The sequence below is a fragment of the Anabrus simplex genome, chromosome 7 (genome assembly GCF_040414725.1).
Source record: "Anabrus simplex isolate iqAnaSimp1 chromosome 7, ASM4041472v1, whole genome shotgun sequence".
Lineage (NCBI taxonomy): Eukaryota > Metazoa > Arthropoda > Insecta > Orthoptera > Tettigoniidae > Anabrus > Anabrus simplex.
The window spans coordinates 307,049,432-307,057,630 of NC_090271.1; the positions used below are offsets into that span (position 1 = coordinate 307,049,432).

Consider the following 8,199-nt stretch of genomic DNA (forward strand, 5'->3'; position numbering starts at 1 on the left):
CAGCATATTCCCACGAAGGCATTGACCCCTTTAGCAGGGATGGGGGTACTGATCCGAGGTCATTGGCCTCTAGTTGAGCAGTAAGTGTAAGGTGGTTCGCGGATATTTTCGAGAGCAAGCCTAACCTCACAGTCGCCATCATGGGGACCGAACTTCAAAGGGCTCCGTTTCAGGGCCAGATGCATTTTCCGACGCAATCTTGGCGGAGTCAAACCTCACAGGTCACTGCCAGATGCACTTCCTAACCTGACAGAGCTAAATTTTACAGACAGATGTACTTCCTAACCTCACAGGGTCTAGTTTTATGGTCAGATGCCCTTCACTCCCTTCGGTCACCGTTTTGGAGGGGTCTAAAGCCACAAGGCGCAGTTTTACGTTCAGATGCCCTTCTCTCGTCCTCATCTTGCGTAGTTTTACGGGTAAATTGCCTTTCCCACTTTGTTCACAGAGTCCAGTTTTACGGTCAGATTCCGTTCCCTCCTACTCATCTGGCCTACTTTTACAGCAAGATGCCCTTCCCCTCACAGACGCCATTTTGGAGGGGCACATCTCACAGGCTCTTTGTCGTCTCCCACCTTGGACTAGTGACCGAGCTGTGACGTTTTAAGCGCGGATGACTTGAAATACCATTTTAACATGCAGCGATTATGTCGACATGGTTATGCATTGATTAGTCTTGTTCGTTATCAAGGACACTCTCTAGTGATCTCAAGCCTTTATAGATGGTATAAATGTGAATATTTTCTTTAGTCTCTGAGATACTGTGATAGAGAGTAGAACGCTTTTTTCCATCATGACAAGAACATTAATAGTTATTGTACAAGGCTTTAAAGTGAACGGCAACACATTTGTCTTCAAAGAGGTGACTGTGTTGGATTGCACTGTGTTGTTGGCGCCCAAACTCGTCAGTTTAGTACTTAGCCCACCTTTCCCTTACTGTTTGCGAACAGATGAAGACAGAAAACAGACTCAATTGATAGAAAGAATTATGTCTGTAGTGGGAAGAAAAAGGAATCCCTTATCGCTTTTTATCCATGACCATGAACGCACATTTGTGAAGAGCAGATCTTGTACTTTTAAGAGGATGTGAAGAGAAGGAATGTTTGCTTGAGTATCTATCACCAACGTGTGAAATTATCGACATGCATGAATTAGGATGTCCATCATTCCAATCTCTTCCAAAGGAGCATGATGGAGAAACAATAATAATTAGTCTTCTCGTCATGTATACATGCTCTGTGATTGGTTGTGCTGCAGTGCATTCCGGGAGGTGAACAACATACGCAAATTGCTCTGTCGAAGTGACGTTCGTGCGAAAGAAGCATTTGTAGAGTAAAGACATCATGTCACTTCTATCTGATACTAAGTGTAACGCTGTTAAAAGGGCAATCGTAAAGCTTTATGCTACAGAAAAGAAACTAAACACATTTACACAAGTAGAGTTCAATGCAATACCAAAAACATTTTAGTCAATATAGCTGCGAATGTGGTAAAGAATGTCTGGGATAAGGGCCTCGTGAGTTGACTCAAGATCCTGTTTTGTCAGAGCTTCAAACGTGTAGTTTAGATCATGAACAAGTGAGTTTAGCTACAAGACCTTCAGTAAGACAGTACAGTGTCTGTCATCTCATTAAACTGTATAACGACCTAAAACTAACGAGTTGTCTTCGCTTATAAACACTTGTCATGGCTGCGAATAGAGTAAGCAAGCTGTCGCAGAAAAAGGTGAATAAACATGCTGGGAGGAAGATGAGGAAGCATGCTGGCGATGGACACATCAATAAAGTGTTTGATATTCTTCCTTCTTCCTAAATACCAGTAATTTAGCCCTGGAACTCGATTTGACGCCCTCTTGGCACGTGGGGATCCCGGTATTAATATGTTAGATGATGCGTGCAAAGATCATGACATTTCTTATCATCAAAACAGTCCTGAACTAAAACGAGTAGCTGATGAATATCTGTATCGTAAAGCTATGCAGCGTGTGTCGTCACATAATGCTACAATTATTGAGGAGATAGCAGCACTTGTCGCTGCCGTTGCAATTAAAGGAAAACGGCTTTTGTTTGATGGTATTATACAGCGATGACAGTAGAAATAACCTATATAAGAAACGACGGAACAAATTTACTTGACGAATGATAATTGTATATATACTAAAAATAATATTTGTGAAATATATTGCAGGTGTTGTTTGATTTTTAAATATTAACCCCACCCTATAGCATGTCCTAAACTAGCAGTAATACTGTTGATTTGCAAGTTTAAACTTGTCTCATGTCGTAGAAGGAAGGAGAGGTATAGGTTCGAATATAAAAGTACTCAAGTTTTAAAGTACGTCCTCTTTATTAATCCACGTCCGGCTCCATGGCTAAATGGTTAGCGTGCTGGCCTTTGGTCACAGGGGCCCCGGGTTTCTCTGGCACGTGGGCTGGGTGTATGTGTTGTCTTCTTCACCATTTCGTCCTCATCACGACGCGCAGGTCTCCTATGGGAGACGTGCTTCTGGCGAGCCGAACCCGTCCTCGGACACTCCCGGCACTAAAAGCCATAAGCCATTTCATTTTTTAATTAATCCATGAATTGAAGTTATTAAAACCAAGCTATTTGGCATACAGTTTACGAGGGTTGGGGCAAAAGTCATGGCAACTATTTTTTCTAGAATTTAACAGTTCGGTTGGAAAATGTGACGTATACAGACGAAAGAACAAGGTGCTAACTACATGTGTGGACAATGAATAGCACTGAAATATCGTAACACACTAAGTTATTACGGTAGTATACAGGGCAATATGGCCTTCCTGGTGCAAAAAATGACAACACAGCACACATAATGTTGACATGACAAACCTGGGCCTAAAGACCCTGAAAGTATGTGGGAGGCGCTGAATACCATCTGCCTCAGCATTTGCAGCACCATGTGTGAATCGAGTCACGAGTTGGCACACAGCATTAGCAATGTCCGCTCGTGTTGCAAACCGCCTACCGCTTTGTGGTTCCTTAATCTTTCGAATGAGATCAAAGTACAGGGAGAAATGTCGTGAGAGTACGGTGGGTGCTCCAATTTTTCCCATACCCAACGTCGCAATAGCTGCTATAGACACTCTGCTTTATATGGTTTTGTATTTCATGCAGGATTATTGCATTGTCCACAAGATCCGAACGTTTCTCCGGAACGTCACGTCGTACGTGTCGCACCAGGAAGTCCCTGTAGTACTGTGCGGTCACTGTTCTGCCATGTGGAACATAATGGCAAACAATCACACCCCTGACGTCATGCGCGACGATCACCATCAATTTGACTGGGGAAGGATTCTGACGGACCTTCTGCCTTCTTGGTGATCCAGCATGTCGCCACTCCCTGGACTGACGTTTCAGTTCTGGTTCGTCTGCCCTTGCCCAAAATTCATCGATGGCGATTATACGTGACAAGAATTGATCGCCGTCCTGTTGCCAGCGTGCAAGGTGGTCGGAACATATTGCATAGCGCACCCACTTTTGAACATCCGTCAGTGCTTGCGGTACCCACCGCGATGCGATTGTGCGCAGTTGCAGCTCATTACGCAATATCCTGTGGACGGTGCGTTTCTCGATGCCACTTGCCCTCTCAAACTCCAGTAGCGTCCATCGTCTGTCTTCATCTAGGAGCTGCTGGATGATGGCACGTGCCACGTCCGTCCGCACACTGACAGGTCGTCCCGAACGTTGCTCATCACTGGTTGACACACGTCCTTGCCGAAACTTTCGTACCCACCGTGCTACTGTACGGTATTGTAGGGCATTATTTCCAAGGGCTTCCACTAATTCACTGTGACATTACATCGCTTTTCTCCCTAGGAGAACGGCTATTCTGAAGTAAGCGCGCTGCTCAACACGTGTTACTTTCATCTCGCACGACATCCACCAACTGACCGATTTCACAACCCTCGCTGCGCTACTACCAGCTATCACAGAGCCAGCCATCTGTTGTTCTGCATACACACTATGTCTGCAGATCTTCCATACGACACATACGTTTGTGATCCGTTCACATATCTACAAGAAAAAAATAGTTGCCATGACTTTTGCCCCAGTCGTCGTATTTCCACAACGACGAATAACACGTTCGATTGAATGGTGATCAGGATATTTTGTTTTCTGCAGTTCTTCGATGTAGAATCCTCCTTCAATAGGCTGTCCGGTGGAATCGTGAAGTAAATATGTAACTGGATTAGTAAGCTTAATACTCCTGATTTGAAAAAAATATGTGTTTCAGTTAGTGGTGTATCCTTTTGCAAAGATAGAGTTGTGTTTGCTGATGCGAATAAAATGACATTTTTAAAGCGATGGCAGTAATGGTCAGCTGTTTTGATTACATGATGAATAGCATCTAAGCGTGGTGTATATGTAGTAACAAGACGTGGATTTGTGCCGTGGGTGCGATGAGGTTTATCGTTGTAGGTAGGCACGAGTCTAGGTAGCAGTTCAATCCAACGATAAGAACCTAGAGCTGCAGTTTCCTGTCACATCATTATTTTGAGCGTACTATTAAAGCGTTCTACAGCATTTGCCTTGAGATTTCTGTACGTAGTAAGGAATGCTAAGTAGCTTGAGGTAAGGATAAAACTCTTCCTTATATTGATCGGTTTGAAGAAGCCTTGGGCATCGTTTTGATTGTTCAACAATGTGAATAAATGCGTATTTGACGTGAGCTGATGTCTTAGAACGCACATAACGGGAATGGTAGTTTTAATTAAATGAGTGACACTACAGAAGTAGTGAAAAGTCTTAAGTAGGTGATGACTGCGCCGAGGTTCTGAACAGAAAAAAACAATTAAAGAAATAATACCAGGCAATCCCGTCCAAACAAAACTAATCACAACGCAAAAACAGTAATCATCACCAAGGCTACAGACCAACGCCATAACTATTCGGTTAACCCAATCACAAGAGACTACCACGGCAATGCAAATAATGTAAAGACAAAGGAAAACACAGGAGAAAGAAACCAAGAAATTGAACATTAAATTGGGAAATAAATAAATTAAGCCACCGAAAGGAACAGGGAAAAGTTCATTATCACTTATGTTCTTGGAAAACTGCCTCGCTAGGGTACCTCACATCGAACGGTTAAAACTTTACAAAATATAGTGAGGCGAGTTCTGAATTATATAATCATAATGAATAGAGCGTTCCAACCTTAAATTGCAGTACAGCACTAATGGGATAATTCCGTCTCTTTCTTTCTCCCATGTTTTGCGGGTAGCGCTGTCCTACTCTAATGCAGCGGGTTTGCCAAATATCCGTGAATCAGAATGTTATCGGTTAAAATGGGTGAATATATCGTGTTATGTACAGAATATCAAGGCGCATTTGATGTAAAAATGTAAAAAAAAAAAAAAAAAATTAGTGTGAAAATTCTAAAATAATGGAAAGTTTCACTAAATGCAAAATCTTCATTGCATAGAACTTATCATACTGTTATTTATAAGTTTCATTTCCGTATTGATGGATATTACTTTACAGAAAAACAATATATATACAAATCTCCACCTTATCAATACAAATTTATTTTACATTAAGCAAGTAAATATAGTCAAATAGTCAAGACTAGTTTCGACCCCTAGGGGGTCATCCTCAGTTGACATGCAATAAAAATTGTATTGTTCATAAAAACATCACATATAGTGGTAAAAGTTTGGACTAATTTAGACTGATCATTAATGTTGGTATGTCTAATGCATGACTAGTGTGCATCGTTCATGAAGACACATATCACCTTACTGCTATTACCATCCAATTTTAGGTTATATAATATGGAACACACATATGTTTGTGTAACTCAACAGTGGCAAGTTCAACTATGTACACAATTGGCTATTGATTAGTCACATGAAAGTACAGAACACTGGCTTGAACATTTCTGATTGAGGTATCAATGCAACACCTTGCTTGCATACATCCTAGAAGCTAAATTCAGTTTGTAAGGCCCATTACTTCTGATTGAAACTTAGTATGAAGTTAAAATTTGAATAAAAATATTTGCTAATGTAGACATTAAAATGTTGTTAAAATGGGCATATAGTCAAAAACAGTGGTATGTATGCCACACATGTCTAGTTAAAAATACATTACATTGATGTTGTTTATGTGCGGTACAACATGTACACTGATTTGGAATAAATGAGGTTTGTATATATAGTGTTCCAACAAAATGGATCCATAAAAATATTATATGTAAAGACAATTGGTATTATAATGATCCGCTACAGATCAGGTAATGCTGTTTATTTATCTGGAGATATTATTGGCAGCTACAGATATTGGAGTTATTAGAATATTAATGGAGCATGTTTTCTTCCGTAGTCGCGATGTTTATAGTTGGTGGCATTAGTCAAATATGTTGAAAGTTATGCGTCTTGGTGCACGTTGATTTGTCCTGGAAGCTTATATGTTGTAAAAAACAAGGTGGAGTGTCTGGAAATAGAAATAATAGTGTGATAATGTTGTGGATAGAAAGTGTAATAATGAATCGTATGTCGTTTTACTTACGTAAAATGTTGGAACCGTGCGTTCTTTGTAGCTGCCTGTTGGGATCTGATACGTGTAGCTCTGAGATTGTAGTTAGCGGCGGTAGAGGGGAGGTTTGGGGGGATGGGTGGAGTGTTAGTGATGGGAGTGGGGTTGGAGGGGAGAGGGTTTTGGGGCGGTTGATTTGAACATATCGATTTTTGTTTGCTTATTCTTTTGATATAGAAATCTTTTAATAAGGGAATTACTGCATGAAAAAGAATATTGTTTTTGTCTATACTTTCATTTAGGTTGGAGTTTGGATTCACGTATTTGTCTAAGTTTATGTAAAATTCTTCTATTATACTGAGCAAGGGACTTTTTGGATTCATATTAAGGATTTGCATGTCGTTCTTAATGTCCGTGAAATTATGTTTTTGATCGTCAATATGCTGACCCATAGCTGAAAAATGTCTGTGTTTGACGGCGTTTACATGTTCATTATATCGTATTATAAAACTTCTACCGGTAAGTCCTATATAGCTGGCTCGGCAGTCGTTGCATTTTAGGCGATAGACTCCTGAGTGATTGTATTTATTTATGTTATTAACTGATTTGGAATTGTATAGTATGTTGGTGTTATTGCGTGCCGTTTTATATGCTATTTTTAGGCCTTGTTTTTTGAAGATATTTGTTATGGGATGTATATGGTTATTGTTGTAAGTAAACAGTGCATATTCTTTTTTATTTTTAGTGATTCTGGTTAGCTTGGTTTTAGGTTGGTTTTTGACTTTATTGATGATCCGGTTTATCATTTCTCTTTTATATCCGTTTTGTTTTGCTATTTCATGGATTGTGTTTAGTTCTTTATTTAGATTTTCCTTTGAAAGTGGAATGTTGTATGCTCTATGAATCATACTATAGTATGCAGCTCTTTTATGGGCATGTGGGTGGGTGGAGTCTATCTTTATTGTATTTGATGTGTGGGTAGGTTTTCTATATATATTGTATGTTAGGTGGTTGTTATGTCTGGTTATGGATATGTCTAAGTAGTTTATGGTATTGTTGTGTTCAGTGTCCATGGTAAATTTAATGTGGGGATCTATTCTATTTAGTTGTTCTAGGATTATGTTTTCATTAGTATGTCTATTGTCCATGATTATAAATGCATCATCGACAAACCTGCACCAATAGATGATATTTTCTATTTTTTTAATTTCTTGGTGTTCTAAGTAATCCATATATATATCAGCTATTATGCCTGATATTGGTGATCCCATGGGTAATCCTTTTTGTTGATAAATAGTGTCATGGAACTTGAAATAATTGTTATTGATAGCGAATTGTAAAAGTTTAATAAATTCATCTATTTCCAATTTGCTTAGTTTACTGTGGTTATAAAGGTTGGATTCTATGATAGTGATAGTTTTTTGTGTGGGTATATTGGGATACATGTTTGTTATATCATATGTTGCTAGCTTGTAGAAGTGTTCTATTCTTATATTCTTAGTAATGTTGCAGAAATCTATTGAGTTTTTTATGGTTTTGTTTGCTTGAAAAACGTAATGTTTTTTAAGGAATTTTTGTATGTATTTGGATAATTTATAAATAGGGCTTGGTCTATAATTTATTATGGGTCTCATAGGAATATTGTTTTTATGGATCTTAGGATAAGCTTTAGCTGTAGGTATCCCTGGATTCATGGTGGTT

The 8,199-nt window shown here is 39.3% G+C and overlaps 1 long non-coding RNA gene across 1 annotated transcript; it reads right to left on the reverse strand.

Moving 5' to 3' along the window:
• Nucleotides 1–6,252: 6,252 nt before the first annotated feature.
• LOC137501497 (uncharacterized) lies at nucleotides 6,253–6,801 on the reverse strand. The gene is made up of 2 exons (XR_011018576.1): nucleotides 6,532–6,801; nucleotides 6,253–6,456 (listed from the first exon to the last, which is right to left on the reverse strand). It is a non-coding gene; the product is annotated as an uncharacterized lncRNA (long non-coding RNA).
• Between the last annotated feature and the right edge of the window lie 1,398 nt (nucleotides 6,802–8,199).